The sequence below is a fragment of the Phycodurus eques genome, chromosome 12 (assembly GCF_024500275.1).
Source record: "Phycodurus eques isolate BA_2022a chromosome 12, UOR_Pequ_1.1, whole genome shotgun sequence".
Taxonomy (NCBI): Eukaryota; Metazoa; Chordata; class Actinopteri; order Syngnathiformes; family Syngnathidae; genus Phycodurus; species Phycodurus eques.
The window spans coordinates 25,746,454-25,766,893 of record NC_084536.1 but is presented as its reverse complement, the minus strand read 5'-3'; positions in this window follow the sequence as shown (position 1 = coordinate 25,766,893).

The following is a 20,440-nucleotide window of genomic DNA, read 5'->3' as shown; positions in this document are numbered from 1 at the left end:
ACAGATGTTTGCATACAGTAGAGTACAGTACATATTACACGCTTTTGGTACAGTCAGGGGTTCGGCTGACTGCTGACTATGGTGTGCACAGCTTGCGAACTTTGACATGCGCGGCTGGTGATTGGGATGTGTTCGTACCATTTTAATTAATGACCGCGTAATAAATTTGACATTTCAACAATTAATTATTTCCTCATTGCTCCAAAACATATGGCTATTCTTGAAAATGACTGCCAGTTACATTTTCTTGAGCAAAAAATACATAAAGAGAACTTGATACTGAAATATAGGCTGTCTTGACGCCATAGGTCCTTTAATTCAAGTGCAGATTTATAGCTGTTTTAAACACAGTGATATTATTTAAACTTGAGTGTTCTCGCCACTTGTTTACAATGGAAGTGACAAAAGGCTCATACAGCAAATACGTAAACAACGCAAAAACGTACTTTTAGCAGTAAATGTCAATTATCAATAACGACACAAAGGCAGATGTACACATTTCTGATTAGCCACACTTGAGACAATGCAATCAGTTCTGCATGCAGAAAAACTGAAATCAGTAAATATTAATATTGAGTTGTAAATATTAATATTGAACTCATAATGTTACTGGGAAAACTCAATCGCCAGTGTAGACGCACGAATGGGTCAAGTTCAGAATGTGCAGTGTGTGCAGCAAATGGAGCATGGTGGCTGGACAGAGCCTTTTTTGCTCCAGGGCAGCCTTCTACCACCCACTGTCCTGATCTCTCATTTGAACTTTGACATCAGGTACCCGCTCTACACAAAGCAACAACTGCTTAGAGTGAAAATTGCGGGAAATATAGAAAAAGTGAGACTGGGATAAAAAAAAAATGAAATGGTCGGTGAGGAATTAAGGTCGAGGAGAGAGATGTTGTGTGACATGTTATCTAACACATTTTTAAAGCAATTAACTGATGGTACAAACTGTGTTGTGTGTGTGCTTATATATATATATATATATCCATCCATCCATTTTGTGAGCCGCTTATCCTCACAAGGGTCGCGGGAGTGCTGGAGCCTATCCCAGCTATCATCGGGCAAGAGGCGGGGTACACCCTGAACTGGTTGCCAGCCAATCACACCTAAACAAACAACCATTCACACTCACACCTAAGGGCAATTTAGAGTCTTCAATTAACCTACCAAAGCCCACGCAGGCACGGGGACAACATGCCAACTCCACACAGGCGGGGCCGGGGATTGAACCCCGGTCCTCAGAACTGTGAGGCAGATGCTCTAACCTGTTTACCACTGTGCTGCTTAAAAAAAAAAAAAAAAAAAAAAGAAAAAATATATATATTTACCGTATTTTCACGACCACGGTGCACTTAAACGTCTTACATTTTCTACAAAATGGACGGGTTGCCTTATAATGCGGCGCACCTTATGTGTGCACCGAGTTCCAAAATCTGTAAATCTTGTTGTGTGACTTTAATGAGCGCTCCGCTTGACTGACTGGGAGCATTTCCTGCCGACACGCTGCTTATATAGAGGAAAGGCGGACGTGACTGAGGACAAAAGAGACCAAAGAGAAGGTTGATGGATGTCGTGAGAGAAGACATGAGGGCAGTTGGTGTTCGAGAGGAGGGTGCAGGCTTACATGGAAAAGGATGACGCGCTGTGGCGACCCCTAAAGGGCGGTGAGCCAACAGACAGACATTGAGATGAAAGAGTGGCATCTGCCGAGAGGCAAGACATCGTAAATGCCACGGTGTTGTACCCTCCACAGCTTTGGCATTCTGCACTCAAAGGAAACTCAGAAACGCAATTTCCAAGGAGACTGTTGGTATTTGAAGATTGTTAGCATTCTTCCATCCATTTTCGATATTGCTTGTGCTAATTCGGGTCAGGGAAATTTAGCCTTCAATTAACCTGTCATGCCTGTTTTTGGAAGACGCGATGTCGCTGCAATATGTATATAATTTCTCAAAATTTCAAATTGTATTGAGTCAAGAATTACACGAACAAAAAGTGAGTTTATTTGTTGTGAAGGATTGTTTATGGCAAAAAGTGAAATGAATGAATTTAGATTTACGTGAGAACATTTATCTGCATGTCCCTTTGTAACCATCTGGGGGTCTTTTGTCAATAGAACAATAACAACTGCCTACAAACAACAGACTATCTATTTTATATATGGTTATGGTTATTGCATCAGGCCAGTAAACAGCCACAGAATGTATTTCGTCTGCAGTAAGATTTTAACTTAGCCATGAACATGGGCCACTGATGGTGTAGTGCAGGGGTTAGGAACCTATGGCTCACGAGCCACATGTTGCTCTTTTGAGGACTGCCTCTGGCTTGCAGGTAAATCCTAGCTTACAATTATTAACATGAGAAATAATGAATAATTCTGCTGACATTTTAAAGTCAAACATTACAGATATCACATTGTTAAAAATAGACATTGCCATTTTTAAATTTTAATCCATCCATTTTCTACCACAATGTGGGTGGCTGGAGCCAATGCCAGCTGTCCTTCCAGGTGCAGTAGGGTCAGTCTCTATTTTTATTGGATAATGCGGTAGCCTACCCGGGTTGTTGTGAGATCAAGAAGAAAACCTTCTTCCTTTTAATCAAATATTCAGCTAACCTTTGACAAAGAAGATGGGGAAAAGAAAGATGAGAAGCACCGTATATTTCAGCACAAATGGACAGAGGAGTTTGCCGTTGTGGTGAGAGCAGGTTCTGCAGTGTGTCGAATATGCAATGATAAAATTTCATCGACGAAACGGTCAATTTAGCAATAGTGAAGAACGGAAAGCCATTTACAGATGATGAGTATGCTAAAGCAGTCACGTTTTGGTGTGGCCAATGAATTTTTGTTAACTTTTCGGTTAAAAATAAGATCAAACAAATAAAAGACGTGCCTCTGTTGGGAAAAACGGTTCACAATTGTACCGTCATGATGGCAAATCAAGTGGAGGAAACACAAGGACATAAATGCAGAACCATACTTTTCCCTTGCTTTGGATGAGTCGACAGACATAAGCCCTTTATCTCAGTTCAGCGTGATTGCAAGGTATGCTGCTGGTGACAAACTGCGTGAGGAAAGTCTCTGTTTTGCCAATTAAAAGGTCAACAAGAGGGCCGGATTTATTCATGTCTTTCATTGAGTTTACCAATGAAAAAAATCTACCGATCGATAAACTTATATGTCATATACCACACGTTGCAGCATGTGAGTATTGTCATATCGACCATGTTTAACTCGACGTATGGATGTGAACAGTCGTTCTCACATCGAATAAACATCAAGACCAACCGACTATCAACGTTTAACGGATGGAAGCCTCACCGCCTGCATGAAGCTTAACCTCACCCTGTATCAAGCAGATTACAATCCCTTCACCGAAAGCATGGAGCACCAGAAGTCGCATTAATGGAAAGAAATATTTGAGTTATTATTGTTTAGCTTCAGTTTAACAACGTTATTAAAAACACTAAATTCAGAAACGTATTATATTGTAAAACTGTCAGTGACAGGCAGTGAATGTGAGAGGGATCGTCTCGATATCTGCCTTGTGACGGACTGGTGATCAGTCCAGGGTGTAGTCCACCTTTTGCCCCCCTTTTAAAGTCAGCTGGGATGGGCTCCATCTCCCAGTGATCTTGAACAGGATAAGCGGTATAGAGAATTGATGGATGGATAGACGGATGGATGGAGGTATGCACATTGCAGCCCCCCAATACCCAGCTATATCCGTTAATAGTGGTCGGCAAATCCGTGGCATAAAGACTGGCATGCGGTGTTAAGCCGCCGACGACTTTTCCATTCATTGGGTAATAGTGAAGGCTTTATCACCCCCCACCCCCACCCCCTACACCCACCCTTGTCGACGATTGGTTCAGTGGTAAAGTTGATAATGGCACAGACAATTAGAAGACAATTTCAAACTGGCACTCCATGTCACAAATATTGCCGACCCCCTATACAGTACACGAGTGTTTTATCGTTTGGTGTAGATGGTATCTTGGATTTCGTCCTCCAATTAATGCTATATCCAGATGGGTACACCACCCTTCGGTTGGGTTTGGCTCCAGCCCCATGTGACCCTGCATCAGGCAAGTAGAGACAATGGTAGAAGGGATTTGTTATGACAGTGTTAAATTGAAATGAAAAATTATGTACAGTTTTTAAAATTATGAGGAAATATAATTCTGAAAGGTGTGGTATGCATTTGTATTTAGTTTTAGATTCAGGTGGAATCAGCTTCTTCAGACCAGCTGATCGTCAATGATGTAGCCAAGAAATGTAGCGTTGGAAACGTGAACCATCTTCTCCAGGATTCTCTGCAGTACCTGTTGCACGTGCTGCTCATGTTTGGAAGAAGACAGCGAAAAAAAATCAAAAAATGAGAATGTCATTCACGTAAACGCGCACTAATTTGTTGATCATGTCCCGGTGAACGTCATGCCAGGGTGTTGAGTCAAACCAAAATGCATGAAGGTATTCGTCATGACCTAATTGACAGGGCTATTGACAGCTGTCTTAGACCTAGGGATGGGTACTGAAATCAGTACTTTTTTTGGGTACCGACCGGTTCTACCAACTACCGATGGGGGGTTGGGGGGGGGGGGGGATGCGTTTAAAGTACGGACATGTAAATTGAATATTGATTAATTGCCTACAGAGAGCGAGACATAGGTTTCCACGTGCAATGTATTAATGCAGACACAGGCTTAATAACAGATTTCAATTCAAACGAAACCGCTTTTAATGTACAGACTGACCAGTTAATCAAATTTTATTCGTGATTTCAATTTTGGCTTCTCACAACTGCTGTAACATTAAGATTCCTTAAGTTTTTTCTTTATCGTGAGCGTATGAAGGAGTCTCCCTAAGGTCTCTGCTTAAATCGATGTTGTTCGATTTCACCGCGACTCCTTGGGAACACGGTTAGTCTCCAGGAGACTCCAGGAGACGTCACAGAGACTTCCCCAGAATCAGCGGAGACTCGAGTTGCCATCAGGTCGCTAACTAGTCTCCAGGCCAGTGAGATAAGGAGCCATCTATCTAGGGATCGGGCAGTGGGAGAGGAAAAGGTGGACAATTCCCATGGCGCACTTGAACACAGCATGGCAGCAGGGCTGCACAAGAGCGTAATGACGTCACGACCAACAAACAAGCACGGAGCATCTAAAGTGCTCAAAAGTATGTTGGAAAAGTGGTATATGAATATATGTGGTATATGAAGTGCAAGAGCCAAGGTGTAAAACTGGTCGCCAGCCAATCGCTGGGCACATATAAACAAGCATTCGCACTCACATTCCCACCTACGGGTAATTGAGAGTCTTCAATTAACCTAGCATGCATGTTTCTGGGATGTGAGAGGAAAACCGGAGTGCCCGGAGAAAACCCACGCAGGCACTGAGCGAACATGCAAACGCCACACGCTTTATTAGTAAATGATACCCATTATTTTTAATACTTTTCTTCCCATTGCGCACATGTAACATTTCATTAACTTTCTTAAATGGCACAAAGTCACCAGTTCGTCCATGGATGGTGACCAGTGAAGGACTAACCAATGCCTACGCGGCCAGTAGAATCAGAATCAGAATCATCTTTATTTGCCAACTATGTCAAAAACACACAAGGAATTTGTCTCCGGTAGTTGGAACCACTCTTGTACGACAACAGACAGAGAATACTTTTGAGACATAAAGACATAAAAAAAAAAAAAAATGGTAATTGAGAACAGCAGAGGGAGGTTTGAGGAGGAAGCGGAAGCAGGAGAGTGCTTTATGCTAACTCCACGGACACATCGAATCACCTATCCAGGCCCAACACCACCCACGTTCACACACGCTGTGACACACATAAACTGTAACTGGTTGCCATGGGGACTGGTCATAGCTGCAGATTGTGCCAATAGGGTGGCAATGGCAGAGACCTGACTGTTATCATTTATCAATACTCCAACCTCCTTGATGCAGCACTCGTGTACATTTTAATTAAAACATAATTTATTCTTCATTTGTTGGCTAATTTACTGTTGATGACATTTATGAAGTGAAAAACATACGATTTGTGCTCCAATAAGCAACATGAGGCAGAGGACAAGAAGCTGCCAAAACAGTCTGCAGTCTTGAATTTGGAAAAGGGGATACAGTAATTAGTTTCAAAAAAAAAAAAAAAGTGTGCACAAAGGGGCTAAGGATAAAATAGGAAATACATCTTTCTACATATGAAACAAACTGGTTGATTTTATTGGATTAAAAAGGATATTGTAATGTTAATTTACAAGCCACAACATCCATCCTTTTCATGTATTTCTCTCTCTTGCCCGTTTGTGTGTACCTTACTGTCTTCATGGAGCACAGCCACTGCAGTCCACAACCTAAATGGATTTTACAGATACCGCTAAGCAGCAAAAAAAAGAGAATGAAACAAAAAAAGAGACACCAAAGGAATAATAATGTATGCCTGGGAAAACGAGCACTGTAATTTCAATTCATTTTCAGCCTGGGCCCCTGGGGTACTGAATGCGTTTGATCCCAAAGGCAAGTTGAGTGGGGAGAAAGAGGGTTGCAGGCATATGTATGCAGAGGAGAAGAGAGAGACGGGAGCCAGGGAGTTGCAGAGAAGCAGAAAGCCATTTAATATTCCAGACCATAGGTTGAGATGAGAGACTGCTCTCATACCTTTAGCTTCATGAGCATAATGAGATTTTTATTTTCCTGAGTGCAGTCTGTGTGCTTGTGTGTGTTCGCTTTCTGATCACTTACGTGTGCGGTTGACTGCGGGGAAAAAAAAAAAAATTCCCATGGGTTTATACACTTCAATTATATTATCACATCAGGGACTATGTATGTATTTATGAGACAATGATTCACATGCACAATAAGGGAGTCAGGCTCACGACTCTGAATGCCTCTTTAACACCTCAGATAAGGTTCACTGATCACCACTGACTTAAGTCCGACAGTAAATACACATCTCATTAGCGCACACACACACGCACACAAAACGTATTACTTGCAGTACCCTACCATTGGGTGCTTTCCCAATCTAACTCATAGACTCCTTGGGGTGAAAAATGATCAGCTGAAGAGTGCAGGAAAAATCTCCCTAACATTCAATACTCATAAAAGGTATGAACGTGTTGCGTCACTCCAAAAAAGTCCCCACTCTTTCTGTCAATAAGGGGGAAGCAGACCGTCACACAAACGTGTATGTCCTTTATCAGAGCGCTTTGTCCAAAATAATGAAACTCAAAACTGGAATCCTATTCCTGTGTTGTTCATTCGTTGCAATGTATTTTGGTTCATTGGGGTCGTAAAGTTAACAGATCAATCCAAATGATTAATGTACTACAAATAATGCGCAGGCTATTTTTATTTCGTAATGGGATATGACCAATCCGCTATATGCGGAGCATGACATGACCAAATCCAGAAAACAGGTTCACGGACTTCCTCTGCATGCTGTGTTAATGAGCATGACTACGAGTTTGATAGCCGAACTTTGTTTTTTTAATGGCTGGTGTCTTCGGACCTATTAAATATCATTTATGTACACAAATATGGTCATATACCTAAACACAAAAGAAGTCTAAACATCGGGTATTGTCATCCTTGGTGGCTCTGTGGGTACACCTTGTGTTAAAGAAAAAAAGTACACGTTTAAAGTTCCTATGACTAAGTTGTACCACTGCGCCAGGTGCTTAAGGCCTCTCTACGGCCTCTTTATACTCCCGCGCTCGCGCGGTCGACAACGCCCGCATTGCATCATGTGACCGATATGAGGGCCCGTTAGGGACATTATTCAGGATTAGCTCTCATACTTACTATTCCCATGCTTTCACACACACACAATCTACTGAAAGGCTCTCATAAGGACTACTCCAACACTCTCGTATGCACGAGTCTTGCTCTCATTAACACGACTCAAATGCTCTCATTTACACTACTCAAATGCTCTCACACACACACGCGCGTCTTGCTCTCATCAACACGACTCAAATGCGTTCACGCGAGCACGTCAATCACATTCTCGCACTCATCACTGGCATTCACGAGTTCATGTCAATCATGCTCACACGTGAATAGTGTAAATCTTTTATTCGGTAGTTCAATTCAAAAAGTGAAATTATAGAGATGAACTGCACACTGCACACACTCAGAGTAAAGTATTTCATATTTAAAATATTATTTTGATGATTGTAGCACATGGTAAATAAAAAAAATTCCCCATATTGAGAAACTGAGGGCACGGTGGATGACTGGTTAGAGCGTCTGCCTCACAGTTCTGAGGACCGGGGTTCAATCCCCAGCCCCGCCTGTGTGGAGTTTGCATGTTCTTCCCGTGCCTGCGTGGGTTTTCTCCGGGTACTCCGGTTTCCGATTGTTGAGTTTGCGAACGGCTGGCAACCAGTTCAGGGTGTACCCCGCCTCGTGCCCAAAGATAGCTGGGATAGGCTCCAGCACTCCCGCGAGCCTTGTGAGGTTAAGCGGCTCAGAAAATGGATAGATGGATGGATGAGAAACTAAAATATAGCGTCAAATGAAATAGTCACTTAATTCAAGAAATAAAGTGATTTTTAATATAGAAATTAGGCTGGAATTTGCCATCTGAAAAGTATTTCAGTGTTTAATCACTCTATGAGTACTGAAAACAACTTTTGAACTATATCATAATATATTGAGGTGTACCTATATTTAAAAAAGTCATGAAATATTTGCGACTGTGAGATGGCCGCGCATGGAGTCACAGATCAATAGGGACGGTGACGTGGAAAAAAAACATCCCGTCTCTTTACGTACTCCTCACTCAGCCACTCTCTCATTTTCCCCTCGTCCATCCAGCCCTTTTGATTGGCCTTAACGATGACTTTGGCTGGAAACCTTTCTTTAGGTAGAATCTTCCTCTTAAAAATCACCATAGGTAGCAGTTTATGTCCATTACCATGGCAACCAAGTAAAAGCCGACTTCTTGTGCCCCGTTGTGCGTATCGCTACCGTGGTGGTCCTCTTCTTCTCTACATTGTGGTTCACCGGGATGCCGAAAGTGGGCGGCACCTCGTCCATGTTGGTGATGTGGTTGGGCTGGATGTGTTTGTTGCTGCGCCACGGTAGTCCTTGCCCGGATGGCTAGATGGCGGCGTTTCATAAAACGAAAGCACCAAGACGGACCTCCTTGAAAATGTTCGATTTCATTTCTTCTGCAAGCGTTATTGCCCTCAGTCGAATGATGACTGTAGAGACGCTTCTCCCGGCTGTTCTTTGCTCATTAATCCATTGCTCGAGTTGGTCTTCCAACTCGGGCCACCTCGCCTTGTTTTCGCGGGAACTCTGCTTCGTCTTCTTGACTCGGCGAAGCTCGTTTTCCTGCTTCCTCCACTTGCGAACCATGGATTCGTTGATCTTGAATTCTCTCGCGGCTGCTCGATTCCCATGTTCCTCTGCGTAACTGACAGCTTGCAGTTTAAACTGTGCTTCTTAAGCGTGTCTCTTCGTAGGTGCCATTTTCGGGGGTACTTAGCCAAACCGCTATATACCTAATGGAGGTGTGCCTTTAGCGTCCTCCTTCACGCGCACCCTTCCCTCTTTATGTCCGCATGCTGTCCTTAGCCACGTCCGCTTTTCCTCTGTATAAGCAGCATGTCGGGAGGAAATGCTCCCAGTCAGTCAAGTGAAAGTCACAAAACAAGATTTACAGATTTTGGAACTCAGTGCACACATAAGGCGCGCCGCATTGTAAGGCACCCCGTCCATTTTGGAGAGAATTTAAGACTGCGCCTTATGGTCGTGAAAATATGGTAGTGTAAATGAGAGCATTTGAGTAGTGTTAATGAGAGCAAGACTCGTGTGTATGAGAGTGTTTGAGTCGTCCTTATGAGAGCCTTTCAGTAGTTTGTGTGTGTGAAAGCATTTGAATAGTAAGTGTGAAAGCTAATTCTGAATAATGTCCCTAATGGCCCCTCATAGACCGACACGTTTGGCCGCGTTGGAGACATTGGAGTTTCTTCATTACATCGCCAATAATATACGTTTTATCACACATGTACTGCACTTACTGACGTTTAACAGTCTAATATATTTAATGAAAGTGTGTGACATTTCGTCTTTCTTATCGACCAGAAAACCCACTCAACGTACACAGTCGAGTCTGGTATGTACGGTGCCAATACCAGCCTGTGCCAGTGTTGAGTTGAGCGTCATCGAGCTCCAGACTACGTCACGTGACAGTCACGTGACGTAGTCAGTGCCTCAACAATAATGAACCTCACCGCACGTCACTGACACACACACACACACACACACACACACACACAACCGACAAACGCTTCTCTAATGCAGATGCTTGTGTTTTTTAATAGTGAATCTTATGTTCTGTATTTTAAATACACATTGTTTTGTTTATTTTCCTCTCAGATCTCCTTGTTTTTTCTCAAAGGTGGTGTAACTAGTTTGTGATTTTGGTTGTGTCTTTAATTTACCGCGAGACATTGAATAATTACACCCTGCATGCATTACCCATGCATGTGGTGTTTCTAATCCCTTGGATTTATGTGAAGTAAACCATTGCCTCATTGCTGACTCTAGCACCTCACCCCAGCCATGTTGAATCTTCAATTCGGATGACCCCTTAGCCCCCACCCACAACTGCATTGTATGTCCTCAGTCACCACCCACATTGATGTCACATGTACAAGTTGATTAGTTTCTGAAAGAAAAGCTGAATGCATAAAACAAGATGCGGATTTAAATTTTTTTGGAGGAGTAATATTGTACGATCGATTGAGCAATCCCTTTGTTTACAATACTTATGTATTTTACACTTAGTTTCACACTCGATCCCACCACACTCACCCCTGGTCCTGTACACCTCATTTTGCCATCTACACCAATGTGACATTTTCTACCTTCATAAATACGTTATCTCTTTCATCACAAAACCCCGAGTTTCCATTTTTTTTCTCCTCATCTTTGCAACGATGCGGTGTTTGCCACCAAATAAGCTTTAACGGGACTCAGCTGTGTCACCACAAGCAGATGCTCAGCACCTGTTTGTGTTTACCAACAGCTCATCGGTATTAGTTCTGTCCCTATATATGATCATCTGAGTACAAAGGGACACTTTGCTCATTTGATCTTATATACTTAAACCAGAAATGCATCTATGCGAAGTTTGAACTGCAGCATCAAGCAACTGGAATGGCAGTTTAATTAAATAATTTGCGTGTGGCCAAAAGTTTGATTTTCAAATGTGTTTCCTCAATTTTTCTTGAAAATTATTCATTCACATTTCTGCCCCCATACAATGAACAAGACTGCTAAATAAAACTCCAACCTGATAAAATTCTAATAAACATGATTTTGAAAGATAATCCCATTTTATTTTATTGTCTCGTGGGGGAAAAAACCAAATGGAACTATAATGTTTAGCCTCTGACCCATAGTCATAAGTTATTTTCCGGGTTCCTAGAATTTGAAAAACTTATCCTGCATTTCTTGTCTCCAGCTTGCCTGCTGTCCTCATTCCATGCTTTGGAATCTTGTTTCCTCTCTGCTTGAACTCTACAGCTTGCCTGGAGCTACTAGGAACCGTTTCCCTTTAGCCACAGCAATTCCAACTACATTTGTATACAATCAATATCTCATCATGGTGAGCTCTTATTCCTTCTTGTGTCTGCATCTGGGTCCCCATCACCATCGAAGAAAAGGTGAAAGAGCAAGTTAAAATCTTTTTTTAAAAGGTCTTATATGGAGAGGGGCTGTGCGCTGCCGTGGCTGCTTTAGAGTGTCTCGTTGTCACTCTGTGGACAAGCCCCACAACGACCCAGTGGGAAATATTCCAGCCGCCGGAGGCTTTAAGCGTATACATTTTTGTGTCTCAAACATGTAGTTATGTGTGGGCATAAGAAAAATACTAGACAAAGTCGCATCCATTTTCCATGTACGTAGAAGTTGAATTAGATTGACACTTGAGTCGGACGTGGTTTCAGCGAACACACCCACAGTGTCCAAGAGGGGAGAGAAGGGCTTGATCTAGAAGCCTTATTTGATATACTTGGCCATTTATTTTATCTTTCAAATTTGGCAGCGTTGTTAACACTCTTCTCTGTGGTGTGTTAAACTTAGAAAACATTTATTCACTTTACAGGGACTTGATGCAAGGGAGTAAGGTAGACATTTTGTTTGTGCAGGAGGCCAACTGGAAAGGCAGCAAGGGAGAGTTGGAGGTGTTTAATCACGGTCTGGATAGGAAGACGAGTATGGGTGATTCTGAAGGAAATCTATGCAAAAAAACATTCATTTTAATTTTCCAAACTGCCTTATTCTCACTAGAGTCGCGAGCGTGCTGGAGCCTATCCCAGCTATCTTCAGGCGAGAGGCAGGCTACACCCTGAAGTGGCATTATTATTATTATCGAGTTAAAATGAGTGAGAAATACACTAGAAATAGAATGTGAAAAGGAGAAGTTCTGGATTGAGTTAGATGAGGTTATGGCGAGCATTCAGACCTTGGTTACAGACAATAGGAAAAGTCTTGTTACAAAATCTCATCACAAGACAAAGTCAATAGGAGTCTGTGTTGTTCTAATATAGTTAAAGAGATATGGAGGAGCCGAAGCTGAGATACTAAAAACATGCCAGTGTTACAGTAAACTTGTGGACAGAGCAAACCGTCATATGAACACATTCATAGAGCAAGCAGTGATGCGTCATGGTTTTAAGGTTAGTAAGAATCTGACTACCCCATGAGTCACTGTATCCAGCGCCTTCGCAAACCGAGCAGAGACATGCATGGTGTCTATAAGATATCACCATCGTCCAACACAGATATAAATGTTGACTCAACCAGTCTCCTTCTGGACTACTGTTGTTTCGTTCCCGAAAGTTTCGATCAAAACAACCAATCTTTTTAGTGAACGTACTGAACTGAATCAGTTTATGAAATGATTTGTCCTTTGGGATCGGCTGTAGTGTTGTTTTGTTTGCAAATGTTTCATTCAAAAGAACGAATGGTTTTAGTGAACTTACTGAACTGAATCAGTTGATGAAATGTTTCGTTGTTTGAGCTTGGCCGCCGCCGTGAGCGAGTCGTCTGGGAGCGGAAACGGAACCGCTGTAGCGTTCTCACTCACTTCTGAATCTTTGGCGAATGACCAATGAGCAGCCAGCATGCATGTGGAGGCGGGACTTCACTAAACGTACTGCCATGTGATTTGCGAATCGCCAGGATTTTCACTCACTTCGGCGAATGACCAATTAGCAGCCACCATCAGGCAGCACAGCGCAGGCGCCAGAGGGATGAGATGAATGTACTACTGAACTGAATGTACTACTGAACTGAATGTACTCTTAGCCACAAGTGATTCATTGATTGAACTTCTTAGTTTGTGATACGCCAAGGAGAGACGTGCTTGTACGTATGCAGTGAACTGTCCTGCCATGAGTGACTCAGGTTGAAGTTCACTGTGAACTAGTACAGTGAGTGATTGTTCGCACAAGGAACGACATATTATGCAGTAAATGTACTCATGAGTGATTTTAACCGTTCATCCTTGCAGGGAAAGCTTTCACTACCATCCTTTTCTCCAAGCTAACGGCTAATGTTGAGTCAGTCAAGCACATGAAAACAAGCACACATACTTAAAATAAATGTAAATTCATAATAAATGTATATATGTGCACATACATTTTATCCCCTCTGTGTCTCTAATGCGATTATTAAAGCTTTTTGTTTAATAATAATAGTAATAATAATAATACATTAAACTTGTATCACGCTTCTCAAGACACTCCAAGACGCTTTACACTATTCAGATGACAATAACAGTAAGGTGGCCATGCAGGAAGCCCGGGTGCTGGTGTCAGTGAAGCTGTCCACCGCAGTGCAATGCAGACAAGTCTCGCCGGCCGGCGGGAGCCTGTGTGAATATAGAGGGGATATGGAAGGATGTGCGGTAGCTGAGTTCGCCGCACGGATGTTCACGAGTCACTACTCAAGGTGGGTGTTCGAGAGCGTGCTGAGAGAGAGATAAGTAGGTGAGAACTTGGCTTAATTAAAAAAACAATTTTTTTTTAAAATCTCCCCGCCTTTCCAAGTGTGCAATACGTGACAACAATAACGCAGAGTCCTTCGGTGAACCTGCTGAGGGAACGTGAACCTCAGCATTGAGTCGTTTTTTTTTAACTGGGAGAAGCCATTTTCTATCAGTGAGATTTGTTTTATTTTTTTTATTATTATTTTTTTTTTTTCCACTGTCAGAACAGCTTCAAGTTCAAGCAAAGTTTGAAACAATTTTTGCGCTCAACTTGAATCTAAAAGTGCAATTAAAAACATATAAAGAGGGATGATTCTGACATGAAAAACAAAATCCTGTCACACTGGGCAAAGAAATTGGAATAATACATACATAGCCTGAGTGATGGGGAGATGCATAGCAAAACATGCCTGTGCCATCAGTGTAAACGTGAAAACTGGCATTTACGACAATGAGATTGAAATTGTGCTGTGCTCCCCCACCAAAAAAAATTGAAAAACCTACATAAAAAAACAATGTTATATTATTCAGTCACTCAATTGTTAGTTGGTAGAAGAGTCAACAATTCTAGCTTGAAGACAAGATTATATTACTATTATTTAAGACAGTGGGATCACCTTCTGTCAAGAGAGGAGAACTAACGCCGATTTCCGCACATCTGCTGCCAGCTTCAAAAAGTAGGGATTCAGTTCATCAGGATCGGCAGATTTTGACATAAAAGTGTGTGTGGGCTTTGTGTAAAGAAATTAGAAGTCACACCAAATGAAGGCTATTCCTGTATACAGATTGTGGGAGGACTGTTATTTGTTGGACTGAAAGATTCAAAACAAGATTTTCAGAGATTATGTTTCTTAAAACAATCATATCCTCTGAGATTTGAAAGGAATCCTTCCCAATGCAGGATGCTAGTTGAGAGCATTTGTTATCGTCAGATAGGGATTTGAATGCTTTCCAGATTTTAGAGGAGTATTAAGACTCTTTGAAGTTTGTGTTAGGAAATGATTGGATTTCAAGCTTCTTCAGTTGTGTAAGCATTTCACAACTGCCTGAACAGTAACCAGTTTTGCCCATGCTGTTTCTCTCATGAAGAACCTGTGACAGATTGGTTTTACACTAAGCAATTTCTATGCAGGTCTTTTTGTGGTATGATTTTCAAACCTGCACCAAATCAACTGTAATATTGGATGAATATTCACCAACCTATGGTGTGATCATTTAATTGTTGCCGTCACATTGGGTTGGGCATCGTTTGAATTTGAATGATTCCGGTCCCGATTCCGGTTCCTCATTTTGATTCTCTTTCCAAATGATTCTCGATTCCGATTCTCTTAGGGGGCTGGGTCAAAAAAATAAATGGTGTCCAAATTATGAACATCCATTTTTTTAGCAGCCCACAGCATAGACTAAAATGAACATTTGACTTGGGGGTTTTTATAACCAGTATCAATATCAAACCTATGAACTAAAAGGCAATGTGTGTGGAACTAACCCAATTGACTTAACATTCATTAATTAATGTTTCAACTAAAAATATAGCATTGTTAAAATTGTTATTTGTGATTGTTTTATCATATCAAATGGTTTCTATGTGCAACTTTTAACTTAACATCCTGTTTTAAGTTTGTAGCCTTTTACTTTGAAGGTTATGCACCAGAACTCGGTATTTTGGCACGAAAGGTGACGTCATACAACACCGGTGAATTTTGAAAACGAAAGTAAAACTAGACGGCAAGAAAAAAAGTAAGGAATGGAAATAAATGCTATCAAATGATTCATTTACCTACCCACCAATGAGGCACAATGTTAGTGTTTGTGATACTGTGAGACAATGTTGATGTGACTTTTGTCCCAATTCATTGTGATGTAAAGTTTGACCTTTGGTGAAGTTTTAGCTCAGTGTTAAGCTTGTTATGCAACTGTTTGTACTTTCTTTCCAGTATGATAAAAAAATGTATATTTGAATTTTTTTTGTCCGTCATCAGCACTTACTTTGGTTTGAAGACTAAAATAAACGCTAAAAACCATCAGTGCAAGACTGCAACCCAACGTTTAACTGAGCTGCCTAAATGTCTTTTGTTCGCCACCGCCGTTGGGTACAAACGCGTCTTTGTGTGCATTCTTCTTCATTGGTTTCCGTCACTTTCTTCTTCATGGTCAGCGGACTATAGGCATCGAAACTGGGACCCGAAATGTCTTAATTTGAACGATTGAACGATGAGTAGATTAGTTGTTATTTGGTCCAGCTACCTTGCGTGGGTTGATCCTGGAGAAGATACTCTTCATGTTGGCTGTGAACACTGCATTCCCAATAAATTGGAGCATCGGAGGCGGTATACAGTATAGCCAGGTTCTTTTTGCCTGTCCTTTTCAGACAGAGAGGGGAAGTGGGACATTGCCTTGTCCAAAATGTCTTCACACAACCAATGTGCAATCAGACAATCATCCTAGTACTTGGAACAGTGAATTAGCGGGTGGATTTCAACCACCCACCCAACCACATCAGTTCCTTACACACAGGGCAGTCAGCCAGGAAGAGAAATGGAAAATAGCCAGTCTATAGCCAGGCTGTAGCCTGCTCGCCCAGGGAGAAGGGTGGTCTGTACCGGTGTGTTGCTCTCTATTTCAAAGTCGTGAAAGAAGCCATTGATGCTTTTTAGCAAATTTGTATCAAATCACAAGTCTGGGGTATGGGTTTAAAGTCACTGAGGGTTTTGATGCCCCGCCAGAGACTGTTGTTGAATTATCTTGATCGGGATTAGAATGTGCAGTTTTTGGTATGGTATACAACGTGTATTGTTCTCAATGCAATTGCAATGCAATTTACAGAAATAAAAGCTTTTGCAAGGACTCACTTTGTTAAACACACTCGTATTGCTACTATCTGAAAGCAACTGTTTGCGTCCTGTTATGGTTGACCAATGCAGGATGTTCTTGTCACCTGAATAGACTTTCCTGCCACCCCTAACAGAACAAGCAGTAGGGAATGGAGGTCTGGAATGTAGAATATCCCCGGCAGGTTAGGGGATTACACAGCTGTGTGAACAGGGAGAAAAACTCAGCTCAGTGGTGTTCCACATTTAGTCAGTGCAGGATAATCTAGCCACCTGTAGGGCTGGTGGTTTGCTTGGTCTGCTTTGTGGAAGGTCAATTTACCCACCCTGGATGAAGCCTTATCTACAATTCACAAAAATATGTTTCCCTAAGAGAAGATGGAGTCCTCCAGTTAAACTGTGTGTGTGTGTGTGTGTGTGTGTGTGGGGGGGGGGGGGGGGGGGGGGGTGTATTGAGCAGGTGATCCAAGAGTGAGGTGTTTACAAAGACAGGTAGTGTTGGGAAAGTTCATTTTCTATGCGAACTATTGCAAAGTGCTGTTCACCGTCCCAAAAATGAACTAGTTCAATTCATAATTCAACATTTTGAATTAAGTTTACTGTTCCAAAAAGGAACTGTTTCTCTGAGGATTTGATTGTTTAAGAAACATAACCTCTGGAACTGTTTCATTCTTTTTTTCCTAATATGTTGCTGACAGGCGGAATGGTGGACGACTGGTTAGAGCGTCAGCCTCACAGTTCTGAGGACCGGGGTTCAATCCCGGCCCCACCTGTGTGGAGTTTGCATGTTCTCCCCGTGCCTGCGTGGGTTTTCTCGGGGCACTCCGGTTTCCTCCCACATCCCAAAAACATGTATGAATTGGAGACTCTAAATTGCCTCTAAGTGTGAATGTGAGTGCGAATGGTTGTTTGTTTGTATGTGCCCTGCGATTGGCTGGCAACCAGTTCAGGGTTTACCCCGCCTCCTGCCCGATGATAGCTGGGATAGGCTCCAGCACGCCCACGACCCTAGTGAGGAGAAGCGGCTCAGAAAATGGATGGATGGATGTTGTTCAAAAACTGTTTAGAGACGCCAGAATGAGCACATTCTCAATAATATTCATCAGGCAGAAATGAAATAATTTTAGTTCACGTTCGCCTAAAATATGAACTAGTTCATGAACTTTCATTCATTGAACTCACGGAGGTGCAACACTGATGACTGGTATATGAATGAGCAAGGCTGTCTCATTTATTGTCTAATCCCTTGAAGAGAGACACAGTGCACCACTTTTTGTGGAAATGCTTTTTATTTATTTTTTCCCAAAATAAACATCTTACCTGAAAAGAATCCCATCTTTACAGTCGTTTTCTTATGCTTTTTATACATCCTGGTTGCAAGTTTGCCCTGAGGCCTCCTGTCTGATTAACATGTCTGGAATTCCTCACCAAGGAGGAGTCTGGGGGAATCTGAAATAGAACCCGGAGCCACTTCATCAATTGGGGAAGCAACAGCTCTACTTTGAGTTGCACCCAGTGACTGTGGTCATCAACCTGTCTCTATTGCTGCTTTCACTAAAATTTATTTTGGTTGAAATCTGGTGCGATTGCTCCGCTAGCGTGGTTCGTTTGTTTAAGTGTGAACATTATCATCCAAACCCTAGTGCATTCGCCAAATAAGCAGACCGAGTATCCTTGAGGATGTGGTTCATTGTCTGTTCTCAAGCGAAGTCTAGTGTGTTTCGTGTCAATTGAGTTGGAAAGTGAATGCTACTCGGGCCAAAAACAGTGCAGTAACAATAAAAATAAGCCAATGCATTAGAAGTTCAGTCTTTCTTCTATGTCTGTGCCTTTGGGACAGTGTTTGAGTTAAAAAGATGAATTTGAGATGTCAGATGTGTTTTTGAAATAATAAAAAATGTGGGGCTACAACCGTTGAGGTTTTCTAGATACCAGGAACATAGTATCCTCTCTTCCTTTTGTCTTAATGTCTTTTTTTTTTTCAAGATAGCACTGTGAGGTAGGCATCCATCTTCAAGAGATCTGCTGTTTGTTGCTGGTGTTTTTTCTTAACCTGTTCAGCTGCATGCCTATGCAGAGTGATGGATTTGTAAGCCTTTTGTGCTGGAACAGTTTTGCTGTGCAACAGGGGAGTTTGAACTATTTTTTTCTGCTTATTTTTTTATTTTTTAAATTATTCTGATGTTTAAGAAAAATGCAGCCAGACAGGAAAAGGTTTTAGGGGATAGACAGAGGGACTCGGGGTGAGAACCATAGCAGAACAATACTTAGATAGTCTAGATATTTGACCACAAGTAACATTACAAAAGTCAAATTGTGTTTTTATTTGTGGATGAAGGGGACACCCATTGAGAACATACAACAAATAACCAATAGGACAAGATGAGAGAGGACAAAAAAGGGCAGGGCAGGACAGGATGTGGAAAATGAGCAAGGCAGGGCTACTGATGAGTGGTGCGGTGGGATGCTTTTATAGTGTCTAAACACCTGTAAGAACCTGTGAGTTGATACGTTAATATAACCTTTGTTATTTTTAGTGGTCCCAGGACAAACAAATAAAGCCTATAAGCATGTCAATAAAACGTATCGGTGAATGTTGTAACATGCATGTTAGTCAACGGGTGTACGGAGTTGCTGAGCCGGCACATTAAGGAAGGGTGGGCTCGGCCGCCCCCGACCCGCAAGGGGGGGCCACATCCGCAAACTCATCCTACGGGGGACGAAGCCAGGTTGACGCCACACACTCCCCAGGACCCAGGGGAGCCCAACAGAAGCGACCCGACCAGTCCCAAAAGGAGGGGCAAGGCTACCCATGTCAGAAGGAGTTTCAACTTCCACCTGCGGCAGAACTTCACCCACGTCTGGGAAGAGGTGGGGGACATTGAGTCCGAGTGGACCATGTCCTGCTCCTCCATTGCTGAGGCAGCCGACCGGAGCTGTGGCCGTAAGGTTGTCAGTGCCTGTCGTGGCGGTAATCCGCAAACCCGTTGGTGGCCACCAGGGGTGAGGGATGCCGTAAAGCTGAAGAAAGGAGTCCTATCGTGCCTTTTTGGCTTTTGGGACTACTGAGGCAGCTGATGGGTAGCGGAATGCAGCTTTGGTAGTCGCTGAGGCAAAAACCTGGGCGTGGGAGGAATTTGGTGAGGCCATGGAGAACGTCCTCCGGATGGCTCCGAGGAAATTCTGGTTCACCATCCGGCGTCTCAGGAGGGGGAAGCAGTGCACCATCAACACTCTGGATAGTGAGGATGGGGCACTGCTGACCTCGACTCGGGACGTTGCCGGTGGGGAGAATACTTCAAAAACCTCCTCAATTCCACTGACATGCCTTCCCATGAGTAAGTAGAATCTGGGGTCTCTGAGGCGGGTTCTCCTACCTCTGGGGTTGAGGTCACAGAGGTGGTTAAAAAGCTCTTCGGTGGCAGGGCCCTTGGGGTAGATGAGATTCGCCCGGAGTTCCTTAATGCTCTGGATATTGTGGGGCTGTCCTGGTTGACATGCCTCTGTAACATCGCGTGGGCATCGGGGACAGTGCCTCTGGATTGGCAGACTGGGGTGGTAGTCCCCGCTTTTAAGAAGGGGGACG